This window comes from Pan troglodytes, chromosome 13 (genome assembly GCF_028858775.2).
Source record: "Pan troglodytes isolate AG18354 chromosome 13, NHGRI_mPanTro3-v2.0_pri, whole genome shotgun sequence".
Taxonomy (NCBI): Eukaryota; Metazoa; Chordata; class Mammalia; order Primates; family Hominidae; genus Pan; species Pan troglodytes.
Genome location: NC_072411.2, coordinates 117,972,244 through 117,999,057, shown reverse-complemented (window position 1 = coordinate 117,999,057; position 26,814 = coordinate 117,972,244). Strand labels below are relative to the sequence as shown.

The 26,814-nt window shown below is 39.8% G+C and overlaps 1 long non-coding RNA gene and 1 pseudogene across 2 annotated transcripts in view; both read left to right on the top strand.

Moving 5' to 3' along the window:
- The window catches only part of LOC129143330 (uncharacterized), a 296,072-nt gene that overhangs the window by 182,140 nt on the left and 87,118 nt on the right, over positions 1-26,814 (top strand). The window lies entirely within an intron of this gene.
- On the top strand, positions 1,195-1,267 carry LOC112208473 (U7 small nuclear RNA; annotated as a pseudogene).

The window sequence follows — 26,814 nt, the reverse complement described above, 5'->3', positions numbered from 1 at the left end:
TTATTTTTATTTACACTTTTTTTTTCAAGTGAGGTCTCACTCAGTTGCCCAGGCTAGAGAGCTGGAGTGCAGTAACTCAATCATAGCTCACTGCAGCCTTGAACTTCTGGGCTAAAGTAGTCCTTCTGCCTCAGCTTCCAAAGTAGCTGGGACTATAGGCGCACACCACCATGCCCGAACATATTTACCACCTTTTTTGTTTAATAGTCCTTTTGTTGCTATTCTTTCTTCAGTTTAATTTCCTTTTATCTTATGAGGGCCTGTGTTTGGTATTTCTTATTCTTTGTTGATTTCAACATTTATTTTTACTTTGCTTTCATTCTTGAATGACAACTTAGCTTGATAAAGGATTCTAGGTTGAAATTATACTTGAAGACATGATTTCATTTTCCTCTGGCCTCTGTTGTTGCTTTTGAGAAGTCTGCTGTAAGTCCAATTATTCCATTTTTTATTTTCCACTGATCTTAAGATACTCTCTTTTTGATGCTACACAGTTTTGCTTTGACGTATTTAAGTGCAGATTTATTTCTATTTTTCCCTTTCTGGCCTCTGTGCACACCCTCTTCGATGTGAGGATTTGTGTCAATTCCAGACATCAACTCTTTGAATTTTCTTTATTTTCTCTATAAACCTTTCTAGAAATCCTATTAAATAGATGTATCTTGGACCTTTCACTTGAAGGAAACTAAAATATTTCACCCCCCAAATATACTTCTTTTACATATTTCAAGATGGCTGTCCAGAAGACCTGGAAATATAAGAATAGCTGAAAAGCTGTCTTTTGTAGGGAGATTTGCTTCTGTAAAGATAATCTGCATTGACAAAGCCAGGCTTTCTCTGAGGCTCTCCCTTGTCCAATTTAGGAAAAATTAACTGAGAGTTTGACACCATTAAGGGCCTAAAGAAACACTTACTACCTATTCTCTCTGGGGGCTGCCACCTGTGAGGTTTCCTCTACATAAGGAGACCACCTTTACTAGCCAGGCTTCCTCTCTATTCCTCCCATAACCTGGTCTTGCCATCATAACCTGATTTACCATCAAAACATGTTTTGGGCCATTCTCTGAGCCCCTGTTATTTCTGTAACTTCAAGATGGTATAAAAGCATCAAGCATCTTGCTTTTCAGATCTCTGTATGTCTCCTGTACATGCAAATACACTTGTATGCCTTTCTCCTATTAACCTGCCTTTTGGCAGTGTTAAAGCTCTTTTAGAATTTGTCTAGCAGGCAAATAAATAAATAAAATAAAATAAATAATATGCCTTTTTCTAGTTGATTTTTCAGTAAAACTTCTAAAGGGAAGTTTTCTCTTGGCTCCTATGCACATCATCTTTCATCTTGCTTACTTTCCACCTTTTATGTTTTTTACATTTAAAAAAGTCTCTCCATGCTACATTCAAAGTAATATGCCAGGATTTTTCTTCCAGTTAGCTAATTTTCTCTTCATCAGAGTCCAGTCTGTTATTTAACCAATCCATTAATTTTTCAGATTTTATCTTTTATTTGCAGATTTCCGTTTGGTTCTTTTAAAAATTGTGTGTGTTCTTTTGTCATAATGTCTTATTCTTTCATTATGAATTTTATTCCTTCTTTAATCTCTTTAATCATTTTAATATTTCTTTTATACTAGCTTCCAGATAATATAAAATTATTTGAAACTGGACATGGTGGCATGTACCTGTACTCTCAGCTACTTGGGAGCTGAGGTGGGACGATCTCTTGGGCTCAGGAAGTCAAGGCTGAAGTGGGCTATGGTCGCACCACTGTACTTCCAGCCTGGGTGGCAGAGTGAGACTCCATCTCTAAAAATATAATAAAAATAAAATAAATAAAATAATTTGGAAATGATATCTGCTTTTCTATGGCAGAGACCTTTGGATTCTGAGAGAGCTTTGGATCCTCACTCATGTTGGATCTTTACCTCATATACTATATAATTAAAAAAAAATTATAACCTGATCTTTAGCAAATTTTTTTCCTCTGTGGTAATCCCTGTGGTAATTCCTGTGGAATATCCTTCTAGAGATGTTTTGGATTTTCTTCTTCAAGGAGCCCTGGGCAACCAGCCCAGGAGCAACATCTATGTCAGTCTCAAACTGGGGAAATCCCATATCACAAGGAAAGTGCAAATTCAGCTTCCAAGCCTAGGATTGGCATGGCCATGGGGCTTCATTTTCTCGTGGGAAACTTTCCTTTCCCACCCTGCTCTTAGGGCTGAGGCAAGCCTCTTTGCTGTTTCCCTGGTGGGTAGGTGGACTTTGTCCAGTTCCTTTATACTGAGGTTGTAGCGCTGTAGGACTCTAGCTTGATGTAGAGGTCTCAGCCGCCACTGTCCTCTTTGCATGGCCCACTCTTGTATCTTGTCCTAGTGTAGATGGGAGGGCCTATTTCCCAGCATCATCTGGGCCCCTCTGTTTTTCCCATCCCAAGGCCACTGCTGCATCCATTTGGACATCCTCTGCCTTTCTGGAACCTGGTCATTTCCGTATTCTTGGAATTCTTCATTATTTCTCATGAGCTTAGCTGGGCATTTAAAAATGAATTCTTTTTTATCCTGTTTTACTCAGCATTTCTAGATATTTGTAGCTGAAGTCATTCTACTTTAGCTTGGCTGGACATGTTGACAGAACTCATTTTTTTTTCCTATGGAAAAATGCAACATATTGTACATACTTTAGGTTTTTTATTTAATAGCTACATAAGTTGATATAGAGAGTTGAGATGTGTTTACACAGTGCTCAACTGTGTAATTAAGTAACTTACACAAAAAATATCTGCTTAATAGAATGTTTGGTACAAAAGACCTAAAGCCTTTTTTTAATTAGTCTTTTTCCTTTTAAGCTTTTAAAAACTTATTTGAAAAATATTCTGTATTCTGTGGACATATTTAAATTATCTCACTAGCATGTGACTATAGACTTCATGGAGAAAAATTCCTAGTGGTTAGATAACACTCATATTGCTATATATGGAGGGATAAGTAAATTGTTGAGTATGTAAAAAGTATCACATGGAAACACCGACTAACCAACAGGTATGTATTTTAAAATTCCCTCCACAAACAGATTCTAGAAGTTGCTACTGACCTCTTCAGAACAAAAAGGGTCAGGGGAAGGCTGGATAAGGAGAAAGACAAAATTCTCAACTGTATCACACTGGTATAGTGAGTCAGGACTAATCACAGGCAGAACACCCTCAGGTTAGGGGTTAGAATGGCTATTCCTCATTTTCTGGCTACTCGGTATTCATTCCACCTTCTTACTCTCTTTTTTTTTTTTTTCTTTTTTAGACAGGGTCTTGCTCTGTTGCCCAGGGCTCAAGTGATCCTTTTGTCTCAGCCTCCCAAGTAGCTAAGACTATGGGCTTGTGTCACCACGCTCAGCTATTTTTTTTTTTTTTTTTTTTTTAATTCTAGAGACAGGATCTTGTTATGTTGCCCAGGCTGGTCTGGAGTTCCTGGCCTCAAGGTATACTTTCACCTTGGCCTCCCAAAGTGCTGGGATTACTGGCATCAACCACTATGCCCAACCCATTCTACCCTCTTTGATAAAAGCACCAATTTCCTTTGAGGAAACCATTCTCCACGAACCTATGTAGCTTCCGTGGGACTGTAATTGAAGGGGTGTGATTGTCTCTGGATAATTCCAGATTGGTCATTTTATCCTGGGAATTTGAAGCTTGAGCTGAGTGAAAAAGATCAGAAAAATGATCAAAGAGGCGTTTTCTATCAGTTCTATCTGGATTCCAAGAGCTGCCCTCTTTTTCTGGGTTGGGGAGGCACAGATTTTTTTGAGCTCTATTTCCAGCTTTATCTTTTATTTAGTGGTCTAGAGGCCACTCCTTAATTTGGACTTTATGTTTTACGCACACACTATCTTTCTCTGATAATATTCATACAAGAATTTCTGTTTTAACTTAAGCCAGCCAGAATCAGTCTCTGTTCTTGGTCACCAAGCAGCCCTTGGGGTGCTTTTCTTTACACACAAAATATATTTCTGATGAAAATAGCTTTTGATAAATTGTCATCTTAAAACTCACTATTTAAGTGAAACCAATGGTGAAATAAGTGTAAAACAATCACCTTTGTATGTCCATGTTGGAAATCAGTTATTTTCACATTTTAAGTTGTCTTCAAGTGAGTTTTACCTGAATTGTGCTTTTATTTATTTATTTGTTTGTTTGTTTGTTTATTTATTTATCGAGATGGAGCCTCACTCTGTCACCCAGGTTGGAGTGTAGGGGCGCAATCTCAGCTTACTGCAACCGCCACTTCCTGGGTTCAAGCAATTCTCATGCCTCAGCCTCTCGAGTAGCTGGGATTACAAAAAAGTACCATCATGCCCCATAAATTTTTGTATTTTTAGTAGAGATAGGGTTTCACCAAGTTGGCCAGGCTGGCCTCAGGTGATCCACTTGCTTTGGCCTCCCAAAGTGCGGGGATTACAAGTGTGAGCCTGGCCTGATTGTGCTTTTAATGAATATAGTTGATTATGCCGTGGCTGTGACATAACTTGACTTGGGGCCTCTCTAACCCTGCATAGTCAATTATGGTATGCATATGAGGCTCCACTGTGTGTACAAAGCAAAGATATTATCTTATTATTAAGCTTGTATGGACAAGACTTAATAGGAGTTGTGTGCAGGCGGGTCAAGCACCTCTTGTGGCCACACATTTGCTGAGTGGAAACAGCAGATTTGGCTTAAGTTCCCTTTTTTGAACTTTCATAATTAAGAAAGGACTCTCAGTGTTTTATCATTTTGAAATTGCAATGTGTAATAGGAACTAATGAATCACTTTGCCATTATGAAAACTGAAGTAAAATTAGAATGTTGTTTTGCAAAAGCACATTGGCAGTTGTTCTGCTCAGAGTTGTGTAAGTTGCTCTATGTGTGGCAGTTCCATGAGCCTTCAAATATATCTACACCCTGACTTCTGGCCTCTGTGGTTTGGATCAGCATGTTCTTCCTGTTGAAGTGCCCCCTCCACTGAGACTTTGCCTGCTCAAGCTCTACTCATCTCCTAAGGCCAAACCAAACATTACCTTCCCCTGAAACCTTGCTGAATTTCACCCAGCAGATTTAGTCATTCCATCATTTTATCCTTTCTTCATCCCATTGAAGATCCTATCGCCTCATCTAATAGATTGTGGCATGTTAGAGAAGTGGGAGAGGGCACTGGCTCAATGCTTTATGCAGACTCAATACCTGTAGTCAAATTAGCTTATCTCCTTAGGTACTGAACACCCTGCTCCCTCACTGAACAGAAAACCCCTTTAATACATTTCTCAGATGATCTAATACATGCAGCATTGTCAAGAGACCACAATTATTTGCAGAAGGACTTCAATAATGCACATGGGGGAAACCAACATATCCTCATTGCCTTGTTTATTTGTTTCAATTTAAATGCTATCAAATGCTTCACACTTTGAACACTCTGAATTGGGGAGATTCAGCAATGCTTTTTAGGGATAAATCCCTTTTACTGAGGAAAAAGAACTTCAATTTACCAATCAGATAGGAGAGAGATGTTTCATTAGTTTTCTTCTTTCCTGACCTAAAACCACATCTGTGCCAATTTGGAGTTAGCCATGCTCTTGCTCATCTCTGGGTAAATAGGAGTTTGAACAGTGGCCTTCATGAGTCCCTGTGGCTCACATGATCCAGTGTAGAGGCCACTCCTTAATTTGGACTGTAAGTTTTATGCACACACTATCTTTCTCTGGCCACCACTCTTTGTATTTCTGTCTGCTCAGAATGTTCTACCTTTAGTTCTTTGCCTAGCCAAATTCTGCTCATCCTTTGAGACCCTACTGCTACTCCACCACTAACTTTAAAAAAATACTTAGAGTGCCTTTTAGTAGCCAGGGAGACAAGGCAGATAAGAACCTGCATTGAAGAGTTTACATCCCAGTAAAGGAGACAGATAAGTAAAAATAAGTAAGATAATCACCAACTGTGGCAGATTTTCTGAAATAAATGCACAGTGTAGTATGACAGCATGCCTGGGAGCAGGATTTTTTCAGGAAGGTTGTATTGAAAGGCCTCTCAGAGGAGGTGATATTGGAGGTTAGCCCCAAAAGGGAAGGTTTTTTGATCCTTCTAACTGTGTTCAGCACCCCTTCTTGGTGCTTTTATTTTCTCTCTTGTTTCTTAACACATCACATTGTTAGCCACATCTATGTATTGCAGTGGTGCCTGGTAAATGTCTAACAAAAAGCCCAAATTTATAGTGTTTGCCAATTTCTGTGGTGTAAATACTCTCACTCTCACCATGGCTGATTTCAAGCTACTAACTTGATGTCAATGAAGTGGAATTGAGAAGAGATGCAGAGAATTGGCTCTTGGGAGCCAATGAGACCCAGCTTGAGCCAGCTTCAGCATGTCACTGTGCCTGTCTCTCCCACCAGGCTGTTTACTCTCTTTGAGGTAGTAGTAAATATTTAATGAATCAATGAATTTACCCATGTACAGGTACCTACTCAATCTAAATCCATTGTTTTTAGTGTTATTATTATTAACCATAGACTCCAAAGATGACACATGAATGGGAGTAAGAGTTATGTGACTATTGTATGTGCTTTTTTGAAATTCAATGATAAAAATATTTATGAAGCCATCAGCATTCTTTACAATATTGGTTCTTCTCATCAAAGGTTTGAACAAATTAGGAAAGGAAAGAAGAAAGATTTATCTTTATAAGTATACCACATACATCAGTACCAAGGCAAATAATATGTCGGAAAATAAAAATAAATTTAGAAAGGTTATACATTCTACTCAGACAAAGGAAATCAAAAGCTGTATTTCAGACCTTGTAATGAGCAAAAAAATTTGGCTGTAACCTAACCATCATTGTTTCTCAACAAAATGTGGGGGACATGATTTTATTTTCTGGGCATACCTTAATATGCTTTATGTAGAACCTAAAACACATCCTTATACATAAAACACATGAAAACATAAGCTAGTGAGTTTTTATGATTCTTTATCTTAGTGGCTATTTCCATAGACTTTGACACAGAAAAATGGTAGAGGAAAGACTTTTAAAAATACATATCTAAGAAAGATTCAAAATGTTTAAAACCAGAATGATTTATAAATGATTCCCCAGACTGATCTAAACACATTAGAATGTTCTCTGGGTATTTGACACAGTTGGAGCTACCCCTTCCCTCCATTTCTAGTATAGATGGCTTTCATCATGCACTCCTCGTTAGCTGAAATTTTATACTTAAAAAGCATAGGAGATTAAAGAGCTTCAACCTTTTTGTTATTCTTCCCATTGAGAGTTGAATTCAATGGTTACACATGAATAAAAATTGGAGCAGAGAGACATTTTTCCTTCCCTCCCTTCCTTCCTTCCTTCCTTCCTTCCTCCCTCCCTCCCTCCCTCCCTCCCTCCCTCCCTCTCTGCCTTCCTTCCCTCCCTCCCTCTCTCTCTACTTTCCTTCCCTCCCTCCCTCCCCTCTCCCCGTCCCCACCTTTCTTTCTTTCTTTTTTTTTTTTTTTTTTTGCTTTTTTTTTTTTCTTCATTCTTGTGGTAGAATGAATAAATGGCCCTGAGGATGTTTATGTCCTAATGCCTGGAACCTGCAAATATGTTACCTTCCAAAGTAAAAAGGATTTTGTAGTTGTGATTAAACTAAAGGTCTTGAGATGTGGAGATTATCTTGCATTATCCGGTGGACTAATGTAATCATAGGATTCTCATAAGAGCAGGCAAGAGGGTCAGAAGATAGGGAGAAGATGTAAGAACAGAGGCAGAGGTCAGAGAGGAGAAAAGATACTACACTGCTGGTTTTGAAGTTGGAGGAAGGGGCCAGGGGAATGTGTGCAGCACCTTGTAAACTTAACAAGGTGAAGAAATAGGTTCTCCCCTGGAGTCTCCAAGAAGAAGAAATGCAGCCTTATATATAGATTTTCGAATTCTGACCTCTAGGACTGTATATAATAAATGCGTGTTGTTTTAAGGCACTAATGTTGTGGATATATGTTAAAGCAGCAATAGGAACAATCTCATCAAAAAGTGGGCTAAGGACATGAATAGACAATTCTCAAAATGTCCAACAAACATGAAAAAATGCTCAACATCACTAATGATCAGGGAAAAGCAAATTAAAACCACAATGAGATACCACCTTACTCCTGCAAGAATGACCGTAATAAAAAAATCAAAAAACAGTAGATGTTGGCATGGATGCAGCTATCAGGGAACATTTCTACACTGCTGTGGGGAATGCAAACTAGTGCAGCCGCTATGGAAAACAGTGTGGAGATCTTTTAAAGAACTAAAAGTAGAACTCCCATTTGATCCAGCAATCCCACTACTGGGTGTCTACCCAGAGGAAAAGAAGTCATGATTTGAAAAAGATACTTGCACACACATGTTTATAGCAGCACAATTCACAATTGCAAAATGGTTACTAACCCAGATGCCCATCAATCAACAAGTGGAGAAAGAAAGTATGGCATGTATATACAATGGAATACTACACAACCATAACAAGGAATGAATTAACAGTATTTGCAATGACCTGGATGAGATTGGAGACTATTATTCTAAGTAAAGTATCGCAGGAATGGAAAACCAAACATTGTATGTTCTCACTGATATGTGGAGCTAAGCTATGAGGACACAAAGGCATAAGAATGATACGATGGACTTTGGGAACTTGGGGGGAAGAGTGGGAGAGGGGCAAGGGATAAAAGACAACATATATGGTGCAGTATATACTGCTAGGGTGATGGGTGCACCAGGATCTCACAAATGACCACTGAAGAACTTACTCATGTAACCAAATACCACCTGTACCCTAATAACTTATGGAAAAAAATAAAGCAGCAATAAGAAAAGAATGCGCTTTCTTCCTTTTTTTTTTTTTTTCTATTTTTTTAAGAGGTAGTAGAGCAGGGTTGTCCAATCTTTAGGCTTTTCTGGGCTACACTAGAAGAAGAAGAATTGTCTTGGGCCACACATAAAATACACTAACACTAATGATAGCTAATAAGCTAAAATTTAAAAATCACACACACACAAATCTCATGTTTTAAGAAAGTGCTAATTTTAGCAAATTTTGGAAAGCTTTTCAAAGTATAAGAGAAAGGAAGAGGTGTTAATAATTCTACTACTCTTCTAGGCTCCATTACAGGTAATATTTGACATATTTCTATCTAGATTATTCTATTTTTAAAGAAATGGCTGAGTTAATATGTGGATATACTTTCACATCCTGGTTTTTTTTTTTTTTCACATAAGTAAGTGTATATCACAAGAATTTTCCAAAAACACCATAATGTGGCAATGACTAATGTTGGGTATTCAGCAGTTTTAAATTCTTTTTTTTGTTTGTTTTTGTTTTTTGGAGACAGAGTTTTGCTCTTGTTGCCCAGGCTGGAGTGCAATGGCGCAATCTCGGCTCATCGCAACCTCTGCATCCTGGGTTCAAGTGATTCTCCTGCCTTAGCCTCCCCTAGTAGCTTGGATTACAGGCACGCACCACCACGTCTGGCTAGTTTTGTATTTTTAGTAGAGATGGGGTTTCTTCATGTTGGTCAGGTTGGTCTCGATCTCCCAACCTCAGGCGATCCACCCGCCTTGGCCTCCCAAAGTGCTGGGATTACAGGCCTGAGCCATCGCGCCCTGCCAGTTTTAAATTCTTATCATAAATAATAATGAAATGCATATTTTTGCATAATTCTTTGTGTATACTGTGGTAAAATATACAACATAAAATTTAGCATTGTAACCATTTGAAACTGTTCAATTCCATGGCATTAAGTATATTCACAAAGTTATGCAACTATCACTACTATCTAGTTCCGGAACTGTGCATAAATCTGCCTGAATTTCACACCATTTCTGCATAATAAATTCATAGAGAGTACAGTATTGCATTAAAAGAAAACATAAATATTTTAAAGTACATCCAGAAAGGTGGTACTCATTTGCTTTTCTGCATATAAGAATATTGGTTATAACATTCTAGTTAGTCCTTATTTACACTATCATTCAAAATACCTTTGCTAATTTATGAGTAAAAAATAAGATCTTATCTTTTATTTTGTTTGCATTTGATTATTATGAGGCTGAATATTTTCTAGTATGTTAATTAACTATTTTATTTTACCATGTGAAATGTCCGTATGCCATGAGAAGGGTCATGAGAAGGTGAAATCACAACTCTGCTCTCTGCCCCACCTTCCTGATTCAACTAGAGGACTCTATTCTTATCTGCTTTTTATCTTAGTTTCTGTGAAGGATTTTATTGGAAGAAAGGATCCCTTGGCTGATGTTTGAAAACGACAAATCTGGACTCATGTTTTTCAAATATTTGTGTGTATAAGTAATACCTGAGAAATGTGTTAAAAATACAGATTTCCTAAGACCTATCTCAGAAGTCTCAGAAGCCAGGGGATTTGCATGTTCATCTGGTGCTGGGTTATCTCTTGCAGACTGTCCAAAACCCACATTTTGAGAAATGTCGGCTTATCTTGTTTCCCATAGACTAGGACTCACAAGATGATTCTAAATCTAAGATGATCTTGAGTGGGGTTTAATAAAACCAATGTGGTGTTAACTAAAATGGAATCACATAAGATGAGAGATTTTCTTTTGCCTTCTCTTTCAGTCCTTCTGAATAGATTAAGAGAAGTCTCAATTTGATGTGAGTGCATCTTTAATGTAGCACATATTAACCACCCTTTTAAAAAAAACAGAAACAGGCCTTAGGCTCAGAGCTTTTAGCAGGTAATACTATCCGCTTAAATTTTAATGGCATTATTTTTTATTCAGTTTATTTGTATGGTTACCTTTTAATTATGAAAAGTTATATTACAATTTTAATTATAGTAGTGATATTAAGGTATTATATTAGGAAATAACAGTAGAAGTATTATGGGTAAAAATAGTGAAGGTTGTAATCAAATGAATCATATCTATGAATTACTGGTTTGGAACATGAGCTGCTGTACAGAAAGAGCAGATCTAAATCCAGAGCTGGCTTGGGGGTGGTTTGGAAGATCCTTTGAAAGGGGACAGAAGTGGAGGTGGCTAAGGAGCTTTGGAAACAGCATTGGACGCTATGTTCTCGGTGAAGGGACAAAGAGGGACACTTCTTCATAATTTTTACCTTGTGGCTCGTACTGCCAGCCGCTTTAACAGGGGTGATGCACTTTGCTGTTTGCTTCTGCAGATGATTCAGGTTAAAACAGAAGAACTTAAGTCTACCTTCAGTGACACATACGTGATTCTTTGCAGGACTGAAGAGTACTAGGCCTTGCCAGCTGGCAGCCCAGCATTTAGCAGAAGGTTAAAGATGCTGCCGTGAAAAGTTACAGATACTTTCCCTTAGCCTCTTCTCTAATGCCATGGAAGAAAAAAAAAAAAAATCACTGACTCACTATGCCATGTAAGGCATAAGGAAGACTCTAAGAGAGTTTGTAATGGAGTCCCTTTTAAAGCATGGTAAAAACTGAATTATTATTGACTAAGAAAGTTTCAGGCAAAAATAAAATCCAAATATTATGGATTTGAAAAAGCTGATTCTATTATTTTTTAATTTTTATTTTAAAACATTTTTATTTTACTTTAAGTTCTGGGATACATGTGTGGAACATGCAGGTTTGTTACATAGGTACACATGTGCCATGGTCGTTCGCTGCACCTATCAACCCGTCATCTAGGTTTTAAGCCCTGCATGCATTAGATATTTGCCCTGATGCTCTCCCTCCCCCGACTCCCTGACAGGCCCCATTGTGTGATGTTCCTCTCCATGTTTCCATGTGTTCTCATTGTTCAACTCCCACTTATGAGTGAGAACATGCAGTGTTTGCTTTTGTGTTCCTGTGTTAGTTTGCTAAGAATGATAGCTTCCGGCTTCATCCATGTCCCTGCAAAGGACATGAACTCATTCTTTTTTATGGCTGCATAGTATTCCATGGTCTGTATGTGCCACATTTTCTTTATCCAGTCTATCATTGATGGGCATTTTTAGGTTGGTTCCAAGTCTTTTCTAGTGTGTGTGTGTGTATATACACACACACACACACACACACACACACACACACACATATATATATATATATATATTTGAGATGGAGTATCACTCTTGTTGCCCAGGCTGGAGTGCAATGGTGTGATCTGCAACTTCTGCCTCCCAGGTTCAAGCAATTCTCCTGCCTCAGCCTCCCAAGTAGCTGGGATTAGAGGCATGTGCCACCACGCGTGGCTAATTTTGTATTTTTAGTAGAGACAGGGTTTTACCATGTTGGTCAGGCTGGTCTCGAACTCCTGACCTCAGGTGATCCACCCGCCTTGTCCTCTCAAAGTGTTGGGATTACAGATGTGAGCCACGGTGCCCAGCCAAAGAAGCTGATTCTAAACCAACAACCATGGTGTTTTCCAATAGACTGTTTAGCATTCATATAAGAAGCATTATTTACAATGCTAACAATTTTCTTTTCACAATAATCATTTATCTAACTGGCTGTAAGATAGGGTAAACTATAGTTTACCCTATCTATTATCTGATTTACCGAACAGATCTTGGTTTTTAAAATGTTAAATCATGTTTTTGGAATAAAAATGGTAAATGAAGAATGCTTGTCACCACATGTTAGTAATGGAAGTATTCTATTATTTTTAATTTTATGTATGTACAGACAAGAGCTATATGGGAAAGTAGCTATTACAGACCCATTATAGTTTCATCATTTATAACCAGGGTTGGTAGTAAAGCAACAGAAATACATCTTCAATGCAGACTTGCTCCCAGCATCTCTTTCCTTTCATCCTTGACCATATTGCGTCCTGGACAGGAAGAAGACATCCTCAGCCCACCACCCCTTCCCCTCCAATGTGGACTGAGTGTTGGGTCAACTGATAAGCAGTGCAGACTCTTCAGTTTGCTTTGTTGGTGTCTTGGAGGCATGTGAGGGCACAGCCTCAAATTCCAGAGACCTTGCCTTCAGGATTTGAGGTGGGCAAAGATGTGAAAGAAGACCTTTAGCCACTCAGTGTTATCAAAAGCAATCACCAAAGAAGTTTTTGCATCTGGCATTGTGTTGGGACGTCCATCAGCAGTACCGTACGGTCTTTTTACTGGACAAGTATTTACACCTTGTTAACAGCAGTGTACACCTGGTGGAAAACTCCTATTCATGGCATGGCAGAATTGTAAACATTTCCTCCTTCACCAAATTTGTGGATGGAATAAAATGTAGCCTTAAACTTTATTGGCTTCTCCGGTCTTCCACCTGCGGGGCCCAAAAACTTTCAGAAGTAGGAATCCTGTGGCATCTGCTAATGGTGATTGGAAGAAAGAGTAGAGGTGACAGTATCTATGGGTGCAGTACCAGAACTATTACGAAATGCTTCCAGCTGCGATTTCAGAGGAATCCCCCCTGAACCCCTGTACATGGTTCTCCTATTTCGGTCACACTTCTAGCTATGACTCTGCTTAGACAAGATGAAGTTGATGGATCCATTAGAAAGTTTCCACTGAACTTGTCTGGTCCAATTTCTCTTTCCTCAAGGGCATGGACACAGCTTTGGTTCTCCTTCCTGCACTTACTTGTCTGCTGCTCCCATTCTTCCCATTAGGGCATAGAAGATTACCTAGCAGGTGAAGGCACCCTACACTCTTTGGTTTTTAATAGGAGAAACCCTCCAGTCAGAGATAAATCTTACTTGGAGTCTAGGTAGCTATAAGTCTGAAGTGTCAGTACGACATTTCAGCACTTTCAGTAGGAGCTCCCAAGGGCCAAATAAATCACAGAACCAGCCTTTGAGATATTCACTTTGGCTTGAAATAGAATGTGAGGTGATGATTCTGCTCTATTATACCAGAGGCCAAGTCTTTTCTGAAGTAGCCATAGCCAGGTGAGGGTGGCCTTCTGGAGGAGTAAGGTTTGAGAGAACTATGTTGGAAGTCATTAAGAGAAAGAGCCTATTCCCCAGCTGCTTCCTGCTCAGAAGCAAGGGCCCTGGTGGTTGGTACAAGATAAAGCTAAGCATGAAGGCTCTTCTCTTGATAATCTAGATCGACCCAAAACAACTGAGTCTATAAAGAACCCAGATTATGTCATGTGCCAATCTGTCACACACCGGAATGTATATCTCATGATTCAATAATTTCTGTTGTGTATACAATTGTGATGTGCACGTCAATTCCCATCTTTCTTAGGTAATGTGCGATAGTTCAGTCTTCATTGTCCTTGGAGAATAAGATGCATCATGTAAGGTGGCAGTCTGCTAAGATTGCTACTTTAAGGAAGAGGTGCTGTTGCAAAAGAAACGTTGAAGTTAAAAACAACTAATGATCAATTGATTGGGCTTGGACACAGACCCTAGCACTTGAGTACCTTACACTTTTTAACTTGCACTCCAGCTTTGATCAGGCTTTTCCTGTGATTGTATAGCCAGGAAATCATAATTCTCTTGGCTTCGCTCTTGGTTGACATTTGGGAAATGGCTGCCCTTTAGAACTTGGCTCTGATCTCTTCGGTATTTGCCTGATGTCTTGAGACTCCATTCTTCTGAGCTCCTGGTGTCTTAGATTCTCCCTGAAGTTAAGAACACTATCAATCCTCCAAACCTGCCTCTTATACTATGACAACTCATAATGTACTAAATTCAAATGAAAATCTTAGGCAAGTCCCTTTAGGGTCTCCTACTCTTCATATGCAACTGCATTTTTATCAGTGTAACAAATATAATTTTCAAAAGTCACATAAATTCTACTAGTTTGAAAGTAAAAGGGGTACAAATGCTTTGCATCATGTTTCTAGGGTTTCTTAGGAATTTTATATGAAAAGCACTTTTTACTTCCTGGCCAGCCAAGAACTCCAACTGATTTCAGCTGCTGCTATTTGGTGTGTGAAAAAAAAAAAACAATTTTCCAAAGAATGTTGTTATCGGTAATGCTATGCAACCTGGCATAACACACTTGACAATATCAAAAGAGATGCTATCATATAAATGTAACAGGGAGCAGAATGCAGTTCTGTTTCATGATTTGGCCAGAAAAAACAAATTACCTTGAGTGACCCAAGGCAACCTGACTTCATTAGACCCCCGGCCCTTGTACACATTACAATTCTGCCCCAGTAAGGAGATTACAAAAGAAAGGTTTTCATGGCTCTCAAAAAGGAGATCCTCTCCTTTTCAATTACATCTGATTTATGAACTGTTAAAACTATTTCCCAAAGTCTGCCTTCACAGCCTCTCACTTGTCTGATAAACCTTGCACAAAAATTCTGCTGGTTTGCAAAATATGACTCTTACGTGTCTGAAGTCCCCTTTCAGATCCTGGGAGGAAGGAACATTGAAGTCTCCAAAGAGCTGCTGGTGACAAATGTCTACTGCATTTCCTGACGGCAGAGAACAAAAGTGAGACGTGAAAGAGAAAACATACACGCAGTGGAATCCTCTCTCCTTCAGCTCCTTTGGAGCGAAGTGCTGAGCTATCTGATTTTTATACCCCTACCCCCTCAGCCCTTTTCCCTCTCAGACTATGGTCTGTTCTCCACAAATATCTCCTTTTTGGTCTCAAACCAGATGGAATTATAGAAAACAAACTGTAAGTTTCCGGGCCCACAACTTTCTCACAGCCTGGAAGGGAGTGAGTGACAGGACGTGGATTACCCTCTCCTCCCCAGCCACCTCCACCTTCTTTTCAAAAGCGAATTCTTTAAAAAAATATAGAGAGAGCATAACTCAGCCGTCATTTGGCAATGGGTGAGCATGGTTATCTTTCAAAATAATAATGACGCCAAACTTTATAGAAAAAGGAAACCGTTCTCTTTGTTCCAAAAACCCTACAATGTAGATGAATATCTCTTAAGGCATAAATACAAGGACATTTTTAGAACTGGCCCACTTGCTAGTCTAGACTTATAGGAAAGCATCATAAAACTGTTATTTTTCAATGGGTCAAATTCTCTTCCAATGCAACTCTATCTGCCCCAGAACTGAAAAGAATCCCAGTTTTAGAAAGAATTTGGCAGCACTAGGCCAGTTCTTTTCTTATTCATCTGCTATAGATCTTGATCCACATCATATTAACAAGAGTTTTGAAGGTTTTTCTGTGTGCTTTATTTTTTAACAAGGGAAGCGTCTTCTACCTGAGCTCCTCAAGATGATTTCTCAGACTCTACTGAGTGTGAGGTGGTCTGAGTGTTTGGCTGGAAGGCAGGTTTGCTCCTCCTGGACCTAATGTCTTGGTCTTATGAGAGAATTTTGTGGGCCCCTTTGCCTCCTGCTCAAGGCACCAGTGAATATCATTTGCAGAATTAGGGTGTTGGCTCAAAAGAGACATAGTGTATTATCCCATAGAAAGTATGAGAGCATCTGGGAATTATGAGGGCGTTTATGAGTAACATCTCTGGTAGACACATGAGATCAGCCTTCTTCCCGCTCACCACCACCGAAGATCTGGGGGCGGATGGGCAGAGGTGAGGTGGTGTGGCATGGCAGCTGGAACACAAGTGGAAATAGTCAACTTGGCCATACTAAAACCCTATTTGCCATCTATGTGTGAGGCCATTCCAGCATTTGGTGTCCAAGGACACCTAGTCCTGGCCTCGCTTGCCTTCCTATTTTTAAGGGGGAAAGCCTTCATCTACTTATTTAAGCAAAATGAAAAAAAAAAAACTTGAATATCAAGTAATTGTTGAGAAAGCAACACAGTGATAAAATTTTAAAATATACAAATCAAGACTATATGGCATCAATTTTGCTAGAATGACCCATGAACTTTAAATATCAAGGAGCAACATCTTGGACATTGGGCATTAGTTTTACTATGATATCTTTCAATTCAGAAGAGGACAAAGTTTTTACGTAGTTCCCTGCATCAGTGATGGGAGTGTTGAGTTTTCATGTTTTTTGAAAAAAGTAGAAGTTAAATTACTTCTTTTGACTGTCCAAGGTGGTGCATTTTATGGAAGAAGAAGAAGGCCCTGTGCTGGGAGCCTTACATTTTGCTATGGCCTCTATCAGTAGCTGAGAGTGGTGATATGGAACTCCCCTGCCTGTCTGGGCCTCAGTCATTCTTTCTGCAAGGAAAGACTAATGGGGTTGACATTTACTGCCTTCACTGAGGTCTCTTAAAGTGTAATGACACTCTGGGCATGGAGTGGATTTTAGTAAGAGTGATGTGATTCACCTGCCCTCTGAATTCATGTGCAAGGTGTGAGCAGAAGCAGGAGCAATGGAGTGTGTGAGTGTGTGTGTGTGTATGTATGTGTGTGTGTGTGTGTGTGTTTAGAGCTAAAAGTAGTGACCAAGGACAGTTGAGCTGCTACAAGTTTCATTTTTTTAAATCTTCAGTAGAAACCTCCTATTGCCAAATCTTTGAGGAGGTAGCTAAGGCTTTTTCTAAGATGCAGACAAATGTTCCTCTTAGCTATCATGATAGATTTTTGACCAGGAAAGCCACTCTCAGAGACATGTGATGATTTGCCTGGGGTGATGTGTCTCCATTAGGAGATAAGTAGTGGTATTGATGCTGAAGTGATCTGGTGGAGGAATGGCCTGAGACAGAGATTGCAAACTACATAACAACCCAACATAATGACTCTGATCAACCCACAGGGGCTGTTGATGAGCATTCTGCAGGTAAACACAGACTAGCTCCAGACAGAAGTGTCATGATCAACTTGTAATGCCTGTCTCAGGTGTGACAGGGCAAGTGGTGCCCTTGTGCCATGTTGTTGTCAATGGCACCATGGAACATACCAGAGAAAACACAATCAGATGGATCTGGCTTCTAATTAGATCCACCTTGGCAAAGTTGTGTGACTTTGAGCAAGTGACATAACCTCTCTAAGTTCAATGTCCTTCTCAAGAAATGGGGATACCTTCCTTGTGGAATTATTGTGAGGCTGAAGCAAGATAATGCATGCTTGCTCTTATTCTTGTAATTGTGGCTAGTAAAAGGTAACTAGTGTCAAGTGAGAAAGCTTTGGATTAGAGATGTGGTTCGGGCTTGCACATTCATTTTTCATGAATGTGAGAAGACTTATTGGAGACACCAAGTCATGGAGGGCTTCAATTCAGACTCAGCAAAATAGAAGGCTTGATGATCATTTTCCCCAAACAGGGTCAAAGTCGTGTAAATAGGAGGCATACACATTCTTCAGATGGTGTTAATGACATAATCTTCATTAGGAAATGACTCCCTATGGTTATGAACTGTGCATAATTGTAGGTTTGGTGAGAGAAATCCAACCCCATCCTGGGGCATTGCCCGCATTAATCTCTTTCATCTACAGAACCAGAGCTCACTCTTTTTTTTTTTTTTTTTTTTTTTTTTGAGACAAAGTCTCGCTCTGTCACCCAGGCTGGAGTGCAGTGGCACAATCTTGGCTCACTGCAACCTCCACCTCTTGGGTTCAAGTGATTCTCCTACCTCAGCCTTCCGAGTAGCTGAGATTACAGACACCCACCACCACGCCCTGCTAATTTTTTGGTATTTTTAGTAGAGATGGGGTTTAATCATGTTGGCCAGGCTGGTCTTGAACTCCTGACCTCAGGTGATCTGCCCGCCTCAGCTTCCCAAAGTGCTGGGATTGCACGTGTGAGCCACTGCACCTGTACCCACTCTTCTTTTGAGTCTAAATCCCATTCTTCTCTATGAGCAGACATGAAAGCTACTGGCTTTCAGCCTGAGCCTCCAGAATTTGAAATATACGGGAAAGGAACCAGCAACTGGGCATCCAGGGGAAGGGGGATAGAATCAGAAATACTAAATGAGGCAGAGCTCTAAAGGCAAAGAAGATGCGGAAAGAGTGAAAGGGGAGAGTTAGGATGTTGGGAGAGGACCATGTGGTCACTCTCGGAGGGCTGTCTTCTTGGGATATAGAGTGTTCCAGTTGCATCTCCCTATTCCTTGATGGCCTTGGAACAGTTTCCTGAAGGCTGGAAACCTCACAGGGTTCACTGCATCATCTGTTCAGGGAAGGTGGGGAAGTGCCAGTCAGAAATGGTGGTGGGGAAACCAGTTCCCTGTCCATCCAAAGGACTTTGAAAAGCACCAACATTGTGAACCACCAGGCAGCCTGGAGCCTCAATTTCTGTTTACCTACCCAGCTGCAGAGAGAGTACAAAACAGTAAGGCTGGTTTTCTGTGAGGTCAGATATAAAACATTACATAGGATAGAGAAAAAGGACTTGTTTAGTTAGGTTTCTTTAACATTATTATCATCATTATTTCCAGACTAATGTGACCTCTCTACTGGCCAAAGGGACACACTGAATTGTGGATCATCTCTCTGGAGTTCCCTTGATATACAAATGATGCTCATCGGGGACATCGGAATGTATGCTTGAGGACATCAGAATTTCCCATTATCCATTTTATTGTTACACCCATAAAGATTCTCCCCTTAGGACTGAGGGAGGGCAGGTGCTTTCTTGGTTTCCAGAAAAGGATAAAGGCTTCTCATGGACCTTATAACCAGTAATAACAGAGTTATCTATATACTCAGGAAAATGACTAGGTGATGTCAAAGTGTATGTTAACTACATAACTCCCCATGTTTGTTATTCCCAGCCTGTTTCTCTGTAGTTCTCAGTAAAATCCTGGAAAGGAATTTACAGAGGATTGGTGAGGGGTATGGATGGGACAGAAGAAAGTGGAGGAACCTGGAGACCTGGCCCAAATTAAGGCTATCTAGGATGAAGTAAAAATCATGACAGAAGGCTTATAAGATGGAAGGATGGCAAGGTCCCTGTGTCCCATGGAAAGAGAGCAAGGGGTGCCATCTTGGGCCAGAGAAGATGTCTAAGCTGAGGACCCACAGTGATCACTCAAAAGTTTGACACCCCCCTCTCATATCAGCAAAGGACACCCTTTGTAACAAGTTCTCAGCACAGACTCACCCCAGCAATCATACACAAGGAGTAGCCAGTCTTCTAAGTTTCCACTTTCTATTCCTGTCCTAACTGACCAATCTCTTTTGTAGCTGTTGTTTGAAAGGATTTTCAGTTGCACAATTTTCTGCACATGTTGTAATTTGAACATAAACAGTGAAAATCTTTGGAATGCTTCCCTTTCAAATGTTTGTGGTTGACAAATATCTTTTCAACTAACATTTTCCCACTTAAAATGTAGTAAACTATTTAGTTTCACATTAATCCAAAGTAAGAAGTGGCTTCTCCTCCTCTTGGTTTTCCTTTCCTCCTCCTCCTCCTCTTCTTTTTCCTCCTCCTTTTCTTTCTCTGCCTCTCTCCTTTGATATATGAGATGGTTGGTTGACTTATCATGGCAGTGTGACATTAAATTTTTTTTCTCTTTGCAAATCCATTTTGAGCAAATCCTATGATAGGGATGGAGAGATCACATTTAGAAAAGCTTCTTAAAACCTTAAAGCTTTCATTTAGTAAATATGACAAGCACTGTAATTTATAGATGGGATTATAACATTCTAACCTCTATTTGGGCTCTGCTTTCCCAACTCTCAGGGGTAATGAGATGATGAATAAGTTAATATTTGTTCAAGGATTTGAAGCAAAGCAATGTCTTAAATGCTTATGTATTTTGACCTCAAATTGCACTCCTACAGAATTCCCTGTAAGTAAGAAAAAGGAAGGAGGCAGTGGCAGAAACGACACAAAGCAACTATTTGTGCTTCTCTCAAACCTCCAGAACTCAGTAGAGGAGTAGGGGAAGTGCTTATATTTGACAATCCTTGTTCCAGAGTGATTCTTGCTGGACTTAAGTGAAGGGGCAGCATTGATAGATCTCTCCTCAGTGACTTCTAGTACTTTCTGAGTGAAAAATTACTTCTAGTACTTTCTTTACCCCAACACCCAGAGCCTTCCTAATATCCAGTGGCTGTGACCCTTCACCAGCACTGTTCAGCATGGTGTGCTTCCTCCCAGGTTTAGACCCTAGTGCCAGAAATTTCTGTCTTTTGTCTTTGGAGCCCAGACAGATGACTGAGCAGCTACTCTGCAAATGCAGTTTGACCCAGGGGATTAATCGCTGCTAATATCTCAGGAAAGCTTTTTCAACAGTCATTACAGTAAGGAGAACAAATGCAGATACCAGAACAATAAAAACAGTAATAATAGTGTCAATCATCAAGTCCTGACCGTGGGTAAAGGTCTGTGTAAAGTCCAGATGTTATCTAATCAATCCTCACAGCAGTCCTGTGAGTGGGAATTATTATTATTCTCATATTACATGTCGGGCAGACAGGCTCAGGGAGGTTCACTAATTTGCCTAAAGTCACACAGCTAGGAAGCAGCTGAGTCAGGATACACACCACCAAGCCTCAGGCTTTCTAGGCTATGAGCTCCAGACTTGTAGGTGGCCCTCTCACCCCAAAAACCTGTACATGCCTTGCAAATAGAAGGGGATAAATAAATGTTTATTATCCAAATTGAATAGAATTATTTTCTATGTGATTTAGGGAAGTCTCAACCTTCCAAGGCAAACATTTTACATTTAACAGACAAGAAAAGAGTGACTATTGTTTGTATTTTAAGTCTTATCGCTGCATGGAGAGGAAGGTAGGGGGCTGAGGAGTTTCTCACTCATCAACTGAGAATTATTGAACAATAGTTTTTTTTCCCCCTTCTGGCCTTTGAAGTCAGATCACATAAACAAGTACCTGACTGCATGAAAGGCTGTATTTGCTTGACAAATGTCTGAGAAAATCTTAACAGCACCAACTAAGTGATCAAGCATTTACTAAGCACACAGACTTAGGCAGAAACATGGATCTTGTCTTCTAGGAATTTGTAATCTGACAGAAACAAAGCAGGACCTCAGAGAACTTCCCGTGTCTGGTTTCTTGTCAAGCACGCCCTTGGCCAGTACGTGGGGGAAACTCTGGAAGTGAATTCTAAGGGGACTTAGGGCTCCTTGATGATAGTTTTAGGAGATGTGAGTTTCTGCTTTACTAGGTGAATTTCCCATTTCCCACTAGGTCAAGAATGTGAGGCAATTCCAAAGGAATGTGGTATTGTAATACATCTAGCAGGAAACCCACATAGACAGTTCGTTTTCCTTCTGGAGTTAGAAGATGAAATGAAAAGCGGAAATAGCCACACTGCAAGTTCCAAAGCTGTGCTTTTACAAGCAAAGTCTGATTCATAATATTGACTTGGTGCAATCTCATAGTATATGGACATGTCTCTAGGGTCTGTGTTTAACAAGCTCCCTCCCCCCTACAAAGCCCACCTTAACCCTACTTTTTATCTCCTGGGGACCTCCCCAAAATCAGTTCAATGAAAATAACATTTACTGGGGAAGGTCCTGAGACCCATGATATGCATGGGTGTGGAACATCAAAGATTAAAAAGATAATATTTCCCAGGAGCTAGAGACCAGCCTGGGCAACATGGAAAAGCCCTGTCTCTATAAAAAATATAAAGCAAACTAGCTGGGCATGGTGGTGCACATCTGTAGTCTTAACAACTAGGGAGGCTGAGGTGGGGGGATGGCTCGAGTCTGGGAGGTCCAGGCTGCAGAGAGCCATGATCACGCCATTGCACTCCAGCCTGGGCAACAGAACAAGGCCTTCTCTCAAAAAAAAAATAAAATTAATTAAAAATAAATAAAAGAAAGACTTTTCAGCTGTAAAGATCTTTTATTCCCACTGCTGCCAGGGAAAGCTCCCCAGAGCAGGAAGCCCAGAAGTCCTCTTGTTTGTGGTTCTTTCTCTGCAGCACATGGATGCACTTTGAAATTCACAGCAAGGTAGACCATGGGGCTGCTTAACCCAACTTTGCAGGCACTCTGTATATTGGTCAGAGACTGAGTATGTCCCTCCTCAGACCGGACACAAAGTGAACTAAAGGAAGATTCATAAACTTGTTTTGCTTAAAGATTGAGTGGACACTGTGGAGCAATGCAGATCAGGGCTGGGAATTTTTATTTCATCTGATTGACTTGTCCCTTGTACCACACTGAGGAGGGCCATGCAGCTTAAAGGGTTCTGAATTCATCTTATTTCTGACTTTTCCTTCTTCGCATCCTTCGTCTTGTAGTTCTGTGTCCCACCTCTCTCTCCCCCTCACCTCCCTCCCATTTTCCAACATGAAGGAAATTATTTCTTTTGGTTTATAAAACTCTACACTTCAGATTTGGGGCAAAAGCTAGTTGGCTCTACCTCGGTTTTGCTAATTCCAAAGGGCTGGTGGATGAGCTGAGATCTCCTGGTGGGGTGAAGGAAGAAGGCAGCTCAATGTTTGCATCAGTGTGGTGGAAAATTGGGATTCATCTGATTTCCTAGTGAATTACAGAAGAGCACGCATAACCTCACCACAGTTGAGTGTTTCTTTCTGAGGATAATACAGGTTAGTTGCAAGTGAGCAAAGCTTTTCCTTACCCTTAAGATAACTTCAGCCTTATTTCTTATGAAATAATATTTCTGCTATTATGTTTCTAATTCTCTTCTTGCTCCTTTCTGCTCACATTGTAGGGATGAACCCACGCTCTGAGAATGGTCTTTATGGCTGTTCGAACCAGTGACATCTGCTTTATATAGATACTTCATGATCTTTGCTCCATAGAAAGTGTGTGTTTGTGTGTGTGTGTGTGTGTGTGTGTGTAAGTTTATCCTGCCACTGTTCAGTAGACTGCTTTAAGTGTTACATGAGCTATATACAGCTATGGGTAGGTGGAATAAAGAGAGATTCAGACTAGGCAATTAGGAAAGTTTTCTAAGCCTTTGAGGGCCATATTGGAATAGGGCCTTAAGAAGAAGTAGGATTTTATCAGAAAGAGTTAAGTTGGTAAATAGTTGGCAGAGATGAGAGTACTTAGGAAACCAGGCAGGAAAATACTCAGACTTAATAATAACAACCATTTATACTTATTGAGAACTTACTATGTGCTGGGGACAGATGTAAGCAATTTATATGTTTAAACTCACTTAACTTTCATGAAAATCAGTGACAAAACGTTCACTGTAATTAGGGAAGGCACTAGTTGGATTGGACACAGAAGAGGCAGGGGAGTATATTAAGCAGTGAGGTGAGAAAGATGGGCTGGAACCATATCCCAGAATAACTTGTCCTCTTATAGATCCTGTACTTTTTCTTCCTGTGAGAATCAATTGACTTTTTGTATTTTGGGTTTTGTTTTATTAACGAGGTAGTGATGTGATTGACATATGATGGAGAACAATCACATTGGTTGCCATATGCAGGATGGTTCAGAGAGGAGAGAAACAAGTACAAAAGTCCAAATGGAAGGGTCAGAACAGAGTAAGCAGTAGAGAGAAGGAAAGGAGGGAAAGGAGATCAGAAACATAACCCGTTGTCCAACTCAGGTATTGATTCAACACGCACTTACTGAGAGATGATTATGCTAGGTGCTGTATACTGTGCAAAGTACCTGAAAATTAGATTATGAGGACTTGGCGTGGAGTAGACGTTAAAATGAGAAGCTGAAGATGATTTAGTTTCGAGTCTCAAAGTATCAAAAGGAGGTGACAACATTATCTAGGAGTGGAACATAAGAAAAATAAGAAACCTGAACAATAGGATTTACACACCTTCATTCTACTATGGCTTTTTTGTATACAATGCCTTAATTTAAAAAAAAAAAAAATCATGTTCCTCTCTTCACCAAAAAAAAAAAAAAAAGAAAAGAAAAAGAAAGAAAAAAAATGGGGTCAGGGAAGATTCCCTATTGTTTACTTTCGATTTGGCCTTGAAGACCCCATGTTCTGGCTCCAACCTACTTTTCCCATTCTACCTATTTTTCTCTACTGCCCCACAAGAATCCTTTATTCCAGCCAGGCAAATCTATTTATCCTTTCCTGACACAAACATCATGCTTTTGTATATAGCGATTCTTATCTCTACCTAAGAGTAATCCACCCTGAAATCCTACATTAGTGTCCTATTTTCTCCCTTAATATTTTGGAAAACCTGTTATGGTCTGAATATTGGTTCAAAATTTATATGTTGAAACCTAATTTCCAGTGCAACAGTATTAAAGAGATGGAGTCTTTAGGAGGCGATTAGGTCATGAGCTCAAGAATGGGATGAGTGCACTTATCAAAGAAACTCCGTGGCACTTGTTCACCCTTTCTGTCGTGTGAGGTCCCAGCAAGAAGGAGCCATCTATGAAGTAGATAATGAGTCCTCACTAGACACCAAATCTACTAGTGCCTTGATTTTAGACTTCCCAGCCTTCAGAACTGTGGGTAATAAATTTCTGTTTGTTTATTTATTTATTTATAGACAGGGTCTTGCTCTGTCGCCTAGGCTGGAGTGCAATGGCACAATCACAGCTCACTGCAGCCTCAAACTCCTGGGCTCAAGTGATCCTCCCGCTTTGGTCTCCCAAAGTGTTCGGATTGCAGGTGTGAGCCACCGTGTCAGGCCAAATTTATGTTCTTTGGGTTTGGAGTCTGTCTCAGTCTAGTCCTGCTACTATAATAAAATATTTGAGAGCAGGAACAGACTAAAACAGACCCTAAAGCCTACGCCTTTCCTGACCATTTCAACCTCAAAGATGGCTCCCTCCTTTATAGGTGCCTTATTTCCTCCAATGGCCCTATGAGTGTCTTATGGAAAGATCATGCCTGCTTAATATGTCTGTGGTTCTCAGGATCCCTAGCGCAGTACCGAATGTTCCATAGTCCCTCAAGTGTTCATCAGTTTCCTAACTGGGGTGAGTTTGTAAGACTTTACATGCTCCACCATGTTGCAGCAGAGACAGCCGGGATGAAGTTCCCCTTCCTTTTGGAGCTTGGCTGTTCAGATTCCTTTGAATGCAGTGATGCTTTATGGGTGCATATAGCTCTGACTTTGCAAATCACCTCCAGAAACAGCACTGTGTTTATCAGCAATCACGCAACACACGTTCCTCAGATAAGGACATAGCTTACTTCTCGCTTTAGTGTTTAAAGATACAGTTCATTGGTTGCTGGTATTATCTTTTAAAAGAAAGAGAATTAAGTACTTTTCTCCAAACACTCTGGACAAACTTGAGAATATATGAATTTCGCATGTTTCCTGTCCTTCAGCCCAATATTCTAAATGTGATATCTGCTAATAAAAGTATTCAATGTTTACAAAGAAAAACGGTGTCTTAGATTACCTCAAACAGTGAATAATCGTGCTTATACAATTATTCATTGTTTTTGAGAAAACATTGAGATTTGAGAAAAACATGTCCTTCTAAACATAAGTTTCTAAATTAATTGCAACTGAGCAGAAAACCCACAGTAACTTGAACTTTTAATTTTAAATGTTGTAATTGGGTGCCTAGTGCTGAGAAGAAAATTGGTTTGTGGCTTTCAGGGAAATCACAGAGTATATTACATATTTAAATTTTTTAAGCCCCAAGAAGACTGTTTTTATAAAAACAGATAATGTATTGATTTGTGTTTAGTTGTTAAAATGAAATAGAATTGAATAAATCTCAGATAGCTCGAATACCTTGAAATAGTCAAGATATTTACGTATATTATATTTATAACTACGTTTTTATGTATAAATGCTTTACGTAAAGGTATGTGTGTGTGTGTGTGTGTGTGTAAATGTGTTGATGTGTATTTATTATCTGATTTGAACATATTATATACCAAATAGCTGCATGGCATCAGGGATGCACAAATTATGTATTCATAAACCACATGTCAGAATTGCCTTAGACATAGACAAGATTGAACTGAACTTCATTTTGCTATTTATGGGACATCCAATGCCTTTGGGGGTGACAAACATCAAATTGAAGATGGGGGTTATATCTAGAGTGGAGTGGGAGGGAAACAATATTGAAGAAACACAGGGAGCTTCAAATATGTTGATAATGTGTTTCTTAGGCTGGCTGGTGTGTGTA